Source organism: Aethalodelphis obliquidens, unplaced genomic scaffold (assembly GCF_003676395.1).
Source record: "Aethalodelphis obliquidens isolate GAN/ISIS:26980383/991018 unplaced genomic scaffold, ASM367639v1 scaffold21, whole genome shotgun sequence".
NCBI lineage: Eukaryota > Metazoa > Chordata > Mammalia > Artiodactyla > Delphinidae > Aethalodelphis > Aethalodelphis obliquidens.
In genome coordinates this window covers 25,413,431-25,427,472 of record NW_020837965.1, presented here as the reverse complement: position 1 = coordinate 25,427,472, position 14,042 = coordinate 25,413,431, and the positions used below count along the sequence as shown (strand labels likewise).

General features: G+C 47.6%; 1 long non-coding RNA gene and 1 pseudogene across 1 annotated transcript; one reads left to right on the top strand and one right to left on the bottom strand.

The window, feature by feature from the left end:
• Positions 1-4,480: 4,480 nt before the first annotated feature.
• Positions 4,481-4,581, top strand: LOC113627856 (uncharacterized; annotated as a pseudogene).
• Positions 4,582-8,733: 4,152 nt separating this feature from the next.
• LOC113627669 (uncharacterized) lies at positions 8,734-11,574 on the bottom strand. Its single transcript, XR_003435647.1, has 2 exons — positions 10,308-11,574; positions 8,734-9,977 (listed from the first exon to the last, which is right to left on the bottom strand). It is a non-coding gene; the product is annotated as an uncharacterized LOC113627669 (long non-coding RNA).
• Positions 11,575-14,042: the final 2,468 nt, after the last annotated feature.

Below are 14,042 nucleotides of genomic sequence, written 5' to 3'. Positions count from 1 at the left end.
ACGATTAATTCCAACAAGCACTGCTCCCAGTTAGACCAACTGAAAGCGGCACTTGATGAGAAACGTCCAGAATTAGTCAACAGAGAACGCATAATCTTCCATCAGGATAACACAAGACCGCATGTTTCTTTGATGACCAGGCAAAAACTGTTACAGCTTGGCTGGGAAGTTCTGATTCATCCGCCGTATTCACCAGACATTGCACCTTCAGATTTCCATTTATTTCGGTCTTTACAAAATTCTCTTAATGGAAAAAAAATTTCAATTCCCTGGAAGACTGTAAAAGGTACTCGGAACAGTACCTTTTATCAAGAAGATAAAAAGTTTGGGGAAGATGGAATTATGAAGTTGCCTGAAAAATGGCAGAAGGCAGTGGAACAAAAGTGTGACTACTTTGTTCAATAAAGTTCTCGGTGAAAATGAAAGACGTGTCTTCTATTTTTATTTAAAAACCGAAGGCACTTTTTGGCCAACCCAATATTTAAAGTGGGTTTCTTATAGTTGGCTCTTGCTTTAAAAAAAATCCTGACAATCTCTGCCCTTTATTTGCAGGGTGGTGTGGGGTTAGAGATATGGCTGGGTGAAGTCACCATCTTGCTATTTGTTTTCTATTTGTCCCACCTGTTCTTTGCCCAGAAGTGAACCCTTGATTCCCCTCCCCGACACCCCCAGAGCTCCCCATCCCAGGAAACACTGCCTGCCTCACCCAGGTGCTCAGGGTGTTCCTTGGTGTCTCTGAAAAAACTCCCAGCCCCTCACATCTCCGTCTGGTCCAGCAGCAAACCCTGCCACTCTCCCCGGACGCCTCCCAAATCGGGCATCTCTTCTCCACCTGCACTGCCAGTCCCAGCCTAAGGGTCTTCCCCTCTTTCTAAAATGCTCTTCCTAACAGAAAGACTCACAGACATAGAAAACAAACTTATGGTTACCAGTAGGGAAAGGGGGGTGGGGGGGAGGGATAAGATAGGAGTTTGGGATTAACCGATACACGCTACTTTATATAAAATAGATAAACAACAAGGTCTTACTGTATAACACGAGAAACTATATTCAATATCTTGTAATAACCTATAATGGAAAAGAATCTGAAAAAAAATATATGAATCACTTTGCTGTACACCTGAAACTAACACAACACTGTAAATCAGCTATATTTCAATAAATTTTTTTTTTTTTTTTTTGCATGGTACACGGGCCTCTCACTGTTGTGGCCTCTCCCGTTGCGGAGCACAGGCTCCGGACGCGCAGGCTCAGCGGCCATGGCTCACGGGCCCAGCCACTCCGCGGCATGTGGGATGTTCCCGGACCGGGGCACGAACCCGTGTCCCCTGCGTCGGCAGGCAGACTCTCAACCAGTGCGCCACCGGGGAAGCCCAATAAAAATTTTTAAAAAATAAAAAATAAAAAGAATGCTCTCCCTCCAGGGTCCTAAGGAGCTTGCTCCTTCTCTGCGCCAGACCTCTGCTCAAGCGTGACCCTTCAGAGGGGCCTTCAAAATAACACCACCACTGCTTACCCCTTTGATTATTGCTTCATTTTCCTCCAGAGCACGTTTCCCTGCATGACACATATTTGTGCTTCTTGCTTAGGGTCTGAGTCCCCACCTAGAATGTGAGTCCATGAGGTCCAGGGCTTGCTCTGGTTAACACTGAACCTTAGAGTGGGCCAGTGGCTGGAACTGCGTCTTTGCTCACTGTGGGTGAGGAGGGAATCTTTGAGGCCTGAGGAAATAAACAGAGTAATTCTGTTCCCTTCAGGTGAATTACAGGCTGATTCTAAAAGAACAGAAGTTAAAAAAAAAAAAAAAAAGTGGGACTTCTCTGGCAGTCCAGCGGTTAAGACTCTGTGCTTCCAATGCAGGGGGCATGGGTTTGATCCCTGGTCAGGGAACTAAGATCCTTCATGCCACACAGCGCAGCCAAAAAAAACCAACCAGTATTACTCAGCAGGTGTTAGCTACAAACACATCAAAGCCGATTTGTAAAGACACGGTCACAGCTTATTTCTATGATGTCCCTCACGTCACACGCACATGTTGATCGCCGCTCTAAGTCATCCCAGGTGTTTGGAGCTCATCTCCTTCCAAACCCACAATGCATTCCTTCATTTCCTCAAGACTTTGGGAAGAGGCGACACAAATATCAAGTTCTCGATGCGTCTTCATGAAGAGTTACTTGATGGGATATCTGGGGATTTGAGAGGTTGGATTACGTCCCCCAGAAGACACGTTGAAGTCCTGACCCCTGGAACCTGTGAATGCGACCTTACTTGGAAATAGGGTCTTTGCAGATGCAATTAAGATGAGGTCATTTTGGATTAGCATGGGCCCTAAATCCAATGACTGGTGTCCTTATACGAAAAGGGAAATTTGGACCCAGACACACAGGACGAACAATGTGTGACGACAGAGGCAGAGATTGGAGCGATTCGTCCACAAGCCAAGGGTTGTCAGCCACCACCAGGAGCCGGTAGAGAGGCCTGGAGCAGATCTTCCCTCAGAGTCTCCAGAAGGAGCCAGCCCTACCAACACCTGGATTGTGGATGTCCAGCCTTCAGAACTGCGTGAGAGCAAATTTCTACTGTTCTAACCACCCAGCGTGTGGTAATTTATTACAGCAGCCCTAGGGAATGAATGCACCACTGTTCCAGAGACAGCTTAATAATTTGACCGGCACACCGAATCCTGCATCATGGAAGCTTTAAGACTATGGGACGGAAGGCAGCTAGGTCTCCTTCTGCAGAAAACAAAGTTGTCTGAGACTTCCTGTGGCTGTGGGATAGATCACCCCACCGCAAGTCTGTCACTGTGTCCCCCGCAAAATAGAATGGGCGAAAGACCTGTGTGTCTGATGGGGCACAAAGATATGCGCTTTTGGCAAATCTTTTATGAATGCCATTGCGACATGCTGCTTTCAGTGTCCTCATGCAGCATTCCGGGATTCACTCTGATATTGACATGGAATACCGTCTGGTCATTAAATGTGAGGGACCGGCAGAGCGAGCTTCATCTTCTGGGACCTCGGACACCTACAGCAGAAATTGCAGGTGCAGGTGGTAAGATTTCGCTTTCTGCCCCTCATGAAGAATTTGCTGGACCGCAAGCTGAGGGACGTCTAGCGCAAGGCTAGCTCTTTTGTTGGTTTCCTGGGACTTCCTGAATGGTGATGTGTGCTCCCTCAAACGTAAGTTTCTGCTCCGTGCCCTCTCTTTCTGTTCCATCTGTTTGTATCAGCAAGAAACATTATGACCAGGTGGAGGCTTTGGGGGTTTTTTGTTTTTAAAAAATTTTATATTATATTGGCATATAGTTGATTTACAATGTTGTGTTAGTTTCAGGTGTACAGCAAAGTGATTCACTTATATATATACATATACATATATCCATTGTTTTTCAGATTCTTTTCCCATATAGGTTATTACAGAATACTGAGTAGAGTTCCCTGTGCCTTACAGTAGGTCTTTGTTGATTATCTATTTTATATATAGTAGTGTGTATGTGTTAATCCCACAACTCCTAATTTATCCCTCCCGCTACCCCCCTTTCCCCTCTGGTAACCATAAGTTTGTTTTCTATGTCTGTGAGTCTGTTTCCATTTTGTAAATAAGTTCATTCGTATCAATTTTTAAGATTCCACACATAAGTGATATCATATGATATTTATCTTTCCCTGTCTGACTTACTTCACTTAGTATGATAATCTCTAGGTCCATCCATGTTGCTGCAAATGGCATTATTTCATTCTTTTTTATGGCTGAGTAGTATCCCATTGTATATATGTACCACATCTTCTTTACCTATTCACCTGTTGATGGACATTTAGGTTGCTTCCATGTTTTGGCTATTGTGAATAGTGCTGCTATGAACATAGGGGGTGCATGTATCTTTTCAAAGTATGTTTTTCTCTGGATATATGCCCAGGAGTGGGATTGCTGGATCATATGGTAGCTCTATTTTTAGTTTTTTTTTAGAGAACCCGGGGGAAGGTTTTTGAAGTGATCTCTGCACTTGTAGTCACAGAACCCAGTAGCGCAAACTCCAACACACAACCTCAGGGAAAGTAAGGGTAACTGTATCAATCATGAGAGGCTGGGTTATACTGCAGGGACAAATGACAGTCAAACCTCAGTGGCTAGAACATTTCTTGCCCCAGCTCCATGTCTATCCGGGGTTGGCTGTGACTTTGCTGCATGTGCTCTTATTCTGAGACCCGGGCAGATGGGACAGCTTCTATCTGGAGCACTGTCTGTTGGGCACTCTAGAGCCCAAGAGCCACAACTACTGAGCCCACGTGCTACAACTACTGAGCCTGTGCTCTAGAGCCTGTGAGCCACAAGTACCGAAGCCCGTGCACCTAGAGCCCGTGTTCTGCAACAAGAGAAGCCACCGCAACGAGAAGCCTGCGCACCACAACGAAGAGTAGCCCCCACTTGGCGCAACTAGAGAAAGCCTGTGCGCAGCAACGAAGACCCAATGCAGCCAAAAATAAATAAATTTATTTTTTAAAAATTGGAAGGATACAGAGAAGGTGAGCATGATCCTGCACAAGGGGGACACAAATTCATGAAGTGCTCTGAATCTTTACAACAGTGTGAGTGTACTCAATACCACAGAACTGTACACTTGGAAGTGGACGGGGTGGCAGATTTTGTAGTACATGTATTTAACCACAATTTTAAGGAAAAAAACTGATCAGGAGTAGTTTGGGCAGTGCTTGCCTTCTTCTCATTGTATAACTTAGGTTATGGAATGAGCATCTCTTCTCTGCCATGGTGAACCGTCATCGTCTTTTCTAGGTCTGGACCAGCCTCCAACGTGACCTTTGCAGGTTGAGTGATTCGACACGTCTCTGAGTTCCTTTACTGCGAAGGTTTTTGCCAGCACCACTTCCTCGGCATCTTCCTCCTTCTTGTCCCTCCCCAGGTCCCTCAGCCACACACCTCCAGTCCTGGAGCAGCGGCAGAGCCTGCACCCCAACCCTCCCCTGTCCTCCTTTCCTTCTAGGACCGTCACCCTTCACTCCAGTTGCACTGCCAGCTTTATTAGTGTTTTTGGCACCCTTCCTGCACTTCCACCTTTTGGCCAATTCCCTGTGTCAATGATGCATTTTTGTAAGACATTAAGTGGGTTTATCACAGAAGGCAACACAACTACACACTTTGCTGGCTGTGTAGGAACTGAGTAGCAGGTGTGTGGTGACCAACAACTTTTATTTTTTAAATTTTTATTTATTTATTTTTTAATTTTTTGGCCGTTTTGGGTCTTCGTTGTTGTGTGCAGGCTTTCTGTAGTTGCGAGTAGGCAAATAGAGTAGGCAAGTGGGGGCCTACTCTTTACTGTGGTGCGTGGGCTTCTCATTGCAGTGGCTTCTCTTGTTGCAGAGCACGGGCTCTAGGCTCGTGGGCTTCAGTAGTTGTGGCTTGCCAGCTCAGTAGTTGCGGCTCACGGGCTCCAGAGCGCAGGCTCATCAGCTGTGGCGCACAGGCTTAGTTGCTCCGCGGCATGTGGGATCTTCCTAGACCAGGGCTTGAACCCATGCCCCTACATTGGCAAGCGGATTCTTAACCACTGTGCCACCAGGGAAGCCCTGACCGACTTTGAAAGTAGCGCCATGATGGGTTGTGGGTCTGAGGCGCACCTGCTGGTGATTTGCAGACTGAATAGCTTGGAGCACAGTTAGTACTTGACGCAGTTACTCACGTTAACGCATCGAGGTAACTGATATTTGACTATATTATTAACTATATTCTATTAGTTTTATTATATATTATTATAATATATTATATATATAATTATTATATAAATAATATATAAAATAAATAATATATTATATATTAATATTTATAATATTATATAGTTATATTATAACTATATAATATATTAGTTTTATTATATTATATTATAATTATTATATATAATTATAATATAATTATAATATAATTATACTTATATTATAATTATAATATATATTAGTTTTATTATAATTATAATATATACTATATATAATATTAGTTTTATTATATATTATTATAATATATTATATATATCATTATATAATATATAATTATTATATAAATAATATATATAATAAATAATTATATATATTATTAATATTTACAATATTATATAGTTATATTATAACTATATAATATTATCTATATTAACTATAACTGATATTTGGCGTTATTTAACTAGACCACAGTAATTAAAATCTGTGCACATCGGAACTGTGCAAAGTAGGGACCACCTACACTGCCACTTTCCCTCTGTCTTCCTGCGCCTTCTCCCCCTGCAAGCAGGAGCTGGCCTGGGTCCCTTGCCGTAGGATTAAAAGCAGAAGGTGTCTGTGGGTCTTTCAGACTTTGATTTTTCCCAGAAGTCCTAGCCCCTAGGAAAACAAGGATGTAAGGAAAAGGAAAGAAGAACTGGAGTCTCCCTTGTGGGCAAAGTGTCCTGGAGAAGTAGGGGGCGATGAGGTATCCTGGGCCATGGGAAGATTCCCTGGGCTGCAGTGGGAAGGCAGGTGACAAGGTCCCGGGCCTGCTGCCCACCAGCCCCCAGAGAGCAATGCAGGCTGTGCACCCAGGTGGTAGGACCCCAGGCAGGCTGGCCAAAGTGGTCCTCGAGGCTGGGGACAGCATTGCGGCATGGGACCCGGAGCCTGCAGTACCGGTGTGGATAAATGATGAGTGGCCAACAGGTCCCCACTCTCCCCTCCCCAGGCCCTGTCCCTGTGGGAGTCCTGACTTAGGAAGGGGCAGAACTCTGGAACTGACTTCTGTGATGCGCCAGCCCGTGGAATCGTGGAATGGGAACTGGGGTCAGAAATTAGGCTGGTATAGAAAACGGAGCCAGTGGAACTTCCTGCACACACGTTTGTGGCCGGAGAGTCATGCTTGCGATAATCACGGCTGTGCTACCGCCACGAGCTGGCCCGATCTAACGGCTTTATCCGACACCCACAATGTTAACAAGGTAGCTTATTATCACCGCAGTTTGAAGACGGGGTAATAGAGCCGAAGGCAGAAGTAACCTGCTTAAGGTCTCACAGGTAGCAAGAGGCAGAGGAGGAGTTCAGACTCAGAGACTGCTTGTGTCTAGAGGCTTCTAACCACCAGGAGCGCGTGGACTGTCTTTTTTCCAGTCTCCACTGTGGCACTGAGCACAGGGGCGCTGCCGACGCTCCCTCCCTCTCCCAAGTGTCCCCTGGCGCCCACCTCCACTTTCCATCTGTAAAACAGTGATCACTGGCCTGGAGCAACTGCATAGCCATCCAAAACTCTGCTCACAGGGTTAAGCATCTGAGTGTTCACTTTGAAGAAAGAATCTCCTTCTTTACTCCAAAGGATGGAAACGTTTGATGGGGTGCTCCCACATTTTCAGTGGAATTCCCTATCTGGTGAGGTGTAAAGCACAGGGCAGTGTCCTGCTAGGTTGGGACTTTGCTGAACCTCAGTGCAATGATCCCTTTTCACCATGGGGGCAGAGGGGGTACACTTCCATGATTTTATTGACAAGACAAAACCCCCATTTTGCCCTGAAAGTGGTAGGATCTAAAGGGTTTCATCAGAAAACATGTACTATTTCCCTGATCCCAGTAGATGCTGGAATCCCCCTGCACTGCCAGTCAGCCTTCTTGTGAGTTTGACAACTGCTGTTTCTGTAACCTAAACAATTTCATATTTACTTTCTAAGTTGAGCAAGGAGGGGCCGTGGTTAAGCCATTTAACCTCCTTGCACGTCTGCTCCTCTTCCACGAAGTGAAGATGTGAGACCCCTTGCTTAGAAGCAGCACGTTTCCCAGTATCGCCCGGGCAGCTGTGCACGGCAACCTGGAGCCTGGGGGCTTGTCGTGCATTGAAAATGGGCCTCTGGGGTCAAATAAGGTTGGGAATCACTATGTTAGACAAAGCTTAACGAGTTTCTTCTGGACAGGACTTTTCAGAGCCTCTAGAAGGCCTTGTGAGTCTCTGCGGGGCAGGGGAGGTGTAGTTTCTTAAATTCCTTGGCTATGGAATTCTTTTGGTGCAACGTCAAAACCCAGCCAGTGTGGGGCTGGAGATTTACAGGTGATACCTGGAGAACACTGCTGCAGAACACAGACCCATGTGTTTAATAACCAAGGGTCACCACTGCAGCTTTTTGAAAAAGCAGGCAACCAGCGCTTCCCACCAATAGTTAATTAGTCCTCACTTTGACCAGACAGAGGATTCCGCAGTCACCCACCAGCCTCACTTGGAGGCCTGTTGAGGGACACCTTTCTCCTGCTACTAAGCTGGCTTTGGAGGGGTTTGGAATGCTTGGCTGGCACGGCAGTGGGTGGTGAGAAAGTCCTGGTTCTGGTAGGATCCTGGCGCTGCCACTACCAGCTGTGTGACCTTGGGTGAGTCTCTTAACCTCTCTGTGCCAAGTTCTCCTTATTTAAATGAGGCTAATGAGTGCAACTGCCCCTGGAGCTATGAGAGGAATACATGAGACAAAGTGGCCAGCACAGCTAGCCACTCACAGGAAGCTCTTTTTTTTTTTGCGGTACGCGGGCCTCTCACTGTTGTGGTCTCTCCCACTGCGGAGCACAGGCTTCGGACGCACAGGCTCAGCGGCCATGGCTCACGGGCCCAGCCGCTCCGCGGCATGTGGGATCCTCCCGGACCGGGGCATGAACCCGCGTCCCCCGCATCGGCAGGCGGGCTCCCAACCACTGCGCCACCAGGGAAGCCCAAAACTTAAGCATTGTGAAGTGTACAATCAGTGGTATTAAGCAAATTTGTGTAACCGTCACCACTATCCATGTCTAGAACGTTTTCATCACCCCAAACAGAAATTTTCAATCCTCTAAACATAACTTCCCATCACCCCAACCCGAGGGGCCGCTCTGAGAAGGGTCGCTCTGGAGGGAAGCCCCTCCTCAGGGCCCCGCCCTCCCCCAGGACCCAGTGCCCCACTTGGCTGGCACCCGCCAGACACAACACCAAAACGCAGCCCCCAGCAGCAGCCTCTTCCCTAGCATTTTCTCAGACTTAAAGCCAAGAACAAGTTAAGCAATTACGTGCTTCTTTAACCTCTCTCAATACTGCACCTTCAGAATGAGAAGTGAGGTGGACAATTACATGTGACACAGTATCCTTGATGGGATCCTGACACAGAAGAAACACACTGGGGAAAAACTAAGAAACTCTGAACAAACTATGGACTCTAGTTAATAATAATGTATCAATATCATCTCATCAATTGTAGCAAATGTACAACTAATGCAAGATGTTACCAATAAAGGAAATGGGGTGTGTGCCCGTCTATGTGTGTATGTGGGAGGCTGTAATAAGGGCACTCCCTACTCTTAACTTTTCAGTAAATCTAAAACTGATTGATTGATTGACACGTTGCGGGGCATGCGAGATCTTCGTTCCCCAACCAGGGATCGAACCTGTGCCCCTGCAGTGGAAGCTCGGAGTCTTAATCACTGGACTGTCAGGGAAGTCTCTTTTCTTTTTCTTAATATAGTCTAATAACTGAAAGTGAAGCAGGGTCCGTTGTGATGACCTCATGTGTCAGAAAGCCCCTCCTCTTGAGGGCTAGACATCCTAAAGGGCGGTGGGTGCCTTTGGTTCTGGGGAAAAGGATCCCGATGTGGCCGTGCCTAGACTGCTCAGGGGCAGGCCCCATCCTGCACAGTGAAACTTGCAACTCTGGGCCGTGGCTCCAGCATCCTAATTATGCTCCCAGAACACCGCAGGCCTGTAAAGGTTTTCCAGACACTGAGGCTGATGATGGAAGCAGAGGGGACACGAGTGACAGGTGGGTCTCACGGACGAGGGCCGAGTCCCTTCTGGAGGCGCTGCACAGGCCCCCTCGGGGTGCAGGAGCCACTGCTGGAAGGCCTGCGGGTTGAGCAGGTTGATGCCTGGGTCCAACCCTGGCTCCTTCACTCCAGGCTGTGCGGCCTCGGCAAAGTCTCCCCATCTACGACACTGACCCCGCACCGCTGTTGGAAAGATCTAGTTAAGACAACAAAGTCAAGTGGTTCGCACCTAGAGGGTGCAGGCCCGCCACATACCCACTGTCTACGACTGGTCCCTGAAGCCATTCGAGGACAGGGGGCGCTGCTCGGCTCAACACGTGATCCACGGCCAGCTTTCTGGGCAGATGAACAGGGTGCCCGTTTCCCCGGGCCGCTGCGTCCAGCCAGGACTTCGCCCCGCTTCTTACTTGGCAGGCATTCCACTCACCCCGCCTCACCTAGACCTGAGGCAACCCTGTTCTCCCGGCAACACTGTACCCATGTCACAGGCGAGGGAACTGAGGGCCAGATCACCTTTAAGGCGGGTTCTTTATTCAGCAAGTGTTCGAACTCGACTTGCCCATGGCCGCGTGCGGAGGCCGAGACCGGCCGGTAGCCCGCGAGCTTCTGACTCTAGGGCTCTCCGGCCCTTCACCACTGTACAAAGACACCGTCGCCGCCTCGATCAAGTGCCCGAGACTCGGCTCGGTCCAGTGCCCCATGGCCCCCTTAACCATGTGAGCCCTCGGACCAATCCGCAGGGCCAGGAGCGGGAGGCCTTGGGATTGGCCCATCCCAGCCGGGGGGCGGGACTCTTGTTCGGAGAGTAGAAGCCTCGCCTTTCCTCCCCACCCAATCTCTGTCATCCGCGTGAATCTCGCTCGCTCGCGAGACCGGTATTCGGTTGGTGCCTTTAACCCCCCACAATGCACCAGCGGGGACGGGGTAGTCGTATTTTGGCACGTACTCGCGCGCTGCTTGCGTCATCTTTCCGAGCCGGAGATTAGGACCCTTCTGGGCGCGGGGAGTTTTCCCGGATCCCAGTTTCTGGATCATAGGATAAGTTTCTTAAAATGGGTCCAAGGGCCTTCCATCGCTGTTCCTTCCCTGGCCCTAAGGCCTTGTCCCCGCAACCGTCTCCGAAGCGCTGGGTTCCGTCCTCACTGCTGTCTTGGCGTGGCTCGCGCTCCAAGCACTCATTTGATTTTTCTCGTTCCACCTAGAGTAGGGATACTTAAGCTGTGGTTCTTGACTGGGGTTCCGGAGGCTGTGATCCGCTTCCAGGTACATGCAGAATAGGCTGTGTAGGAGCCCCTGGGGATTGGTGGGGGCGGAGGGGCTCTCATCAGACTTAGGTGCTGAGAACCCTCACAGGACTAACAGGGCCCCACTTAGTTCGTCTGTGGGCTCTTTGTCAGCACGGGGCCTGGCACAGATGTCCTCAGATGCTTATTAGAGGGAAGAGAATATTCTAACTTCACTTCTCCCAATTACTCTCCGCACACTCCTCAATCTACTTCACGGGAACACTTGGTATCACCGCACACAGCTTTTGATTGCACACCTCCCTGGTGGGATCAGGCTCTTCCCTCTGCCGGATCGTTCATTCATTCATCCTTCCATCAAACCATGATGGAGCCTATGAACTAGCGAGTGGAGGGGTGGAGCACAGCGCCAGACACTGGAGACACAGTGGTGAACAAGACAGGCCCAGGCACTGTTCCCGCTGAGCTCATGGTCTCCGGGAGATACAGGGAGGTTGGGGCTGAGGGAAAAGCCGTGAGCGCCTCTGGATTGGTCACCAGGGCTGGATGTAGAATCCGACATGTGCAGGAGCCTTCCTGGGCCTCAGATTGCCCATCTGTAAAGTGTGAGGGCTGGACTCCACCTTTAAGGTTCTCCCACCTGTCATTCGAATTTAGCAACACTTCAGGGAGGTGAGGGTTTGTAAGTGATTACAGCAGGGAGAGAGAAGGAAGGGAGGCGGGAGAGAGTGACACAAACACAAAAGGGAAACTGGGAAGAGCAGGACCCAGGGGCCTGCCCAGGTCAGAGCCATCCTTAGATTCAGACCCTCAGTTGTCCTGCTGTGGGACCTTGGGCAGTTCACTCCAGCTCCCAAGGGCTCAGGTTTTGTCTTTGAGATATGGGGATAGTAATACAGGTGACACTGTCTCTGGGTTTTCGGGGATACCGTAGCCAGGGAACTGCAATTCAGAAAAAACCGACTACAACATTGATTTGCATACATATAAAATAATCTCTGGAAAAACAAGCAAGTTTGCCTCCAAGGGAGTGGAACTGGGTGAGTGGATGGTGTAGGGCAGAGAAGCAGAGAGGAGAGGAAGGAAAGTTGTGGTTTTTTTTACTATTTTTCTTTTTGAATTTTGAACCACATGGCAAGTCAGAGAGCAACGCCAGGCCTTCGTGTTTCTGCACTGGTCACAGCCGGGCGCCTACCAAACTTGAAGGCAGAGGGCACATTAGCAAGGGCACGTTCTGGGTATCTGGACACCTGAGTTCTGATTGAGGTCTCCCACCAACACACCCTGGATTTATTTTCTTCACTCATAAATTTGGAGACAAGTGGGGGCTTTATAGAGGGTAAAGCAAAATCTTAGGACCCTGCTGGCTTGCAGGGATTCAGATTCTACCAGTGACTAGCTGGTGAGCTTGGGTAAATCACTTAATCCCTCAGAATCTCAGTGTTCTCATCTGAAAAATGGGCATTAATGCCACCAACCTAATTGTTGTGAGAATTTGATAAGATGCTGTGTGCAGCAGGGGGACAGTCCAGCATGTGGTAGGTGCTCAGTAAGAATTACTTCCGGGTGGGGGAGGGACGGACTGGGAGTTTGGGATTCGCAAATGCAAACTATTACATACAGAATGGAGAAACAACAAGGGCCTACTGTATAGCACAGGGAACTGTATTCAATATCCTGAGATAAACCATAATGGAAAAGAATATAAAAAAGAAGGTATGTATATGTATAACCGAATCACTTTGCTGTAGAGCAGAAACGAGCACAACATTGTAAATCAACTGCACTTCAATCAAAAAAAAAATTACTTTCATTCTTTCTCCTATTCTAGCTTTGAAGAACCCATGACTGTTAGGCTGGAGAAACGTAACCGAGTTAATGTTTGTTTTTTCCATTTAAAGCCTTTCAGAATGTGTGATGCAGGGAGAACGCGTCAAGAAGCACAGAGTGTCCAGTTTACAGTACAATCTGACCAGCGATTATGTAAAAATACCTGAGCGTGAGGAGGCTCAAGGCAGGCCTCTCATATGCTGGGAGGCGGCGGTGAGATCCGGCGGATGCTCCTGGCGGCCCTCTGGTGGTGAGGAGGGAGACTGCGTGTCAGTGTAACGGCCTGAGCGTCTCGCATCAGGACCTGGCTGATTCCAAGTGTTGCAACCTGGAACAGGAATGTACACTTGTAAAATGTACACTTGTAAAATTAGTGCACATATTCCAGAAATATATAAGCTCTTGAAATATTTACTTTTTGCAAATACTGACATTATATATAGTATATGATATATTCTGTTTGGGGATATTATATATGTGTATGCATAGAATATGATTCTGTTAAGCAAACTGTTTTGGAACTTGCTTGTTTCATCTAAACATATATTTTGAATAACGTTCCATGTAAGAACATATAGTTTTAATACAGTCTCCATTTTTAAAAAAAATTATTTTATTTTATTTATTTTTGGCTGTGCTGGGTCTTCCTTGCTGTGCACAGGTTTTCTCTAGTTGTGGCAAGCGGGGGCTACTCTTCGTTGCAGTGCGCCGGCTTCTCATTGCGGTGGTTTCTCTTGTTGCGGAGCACGGGCTCTAGGCACACGGGCTTCAGTAGTTGTGGCTCACAGGCTCTAGAGCGCAGGCTCAGTAGTTGTGGCACACGGGTTTAGTTGCTCCGTGGCATGTGGGATCTTCCTGGACCAGGGCTGGAACCCGTGTCCCCTGCATTGGCAGGCGGATTCTTAACCACTGCGCCACCACGGAAGCCCCGCAGTCTCCATTTTTTTAAAACTTTTATGGAACAGTTGAAAGCATAAAATATACTAATCTTAAGTCTGTGGCTCAATACATTTTTATATATGTATACACCCATAATGCATTCTTTTTCCCAACAGATAAAAAATGTTAATCTCCATAATAATAGTTAATACATTTAATGTGTTCCAGGCACTACTCTTAAGTGCTTCTCCACATAGAACCTTCTTTTTTTTTTTTTTTAAATATTTATTTATTT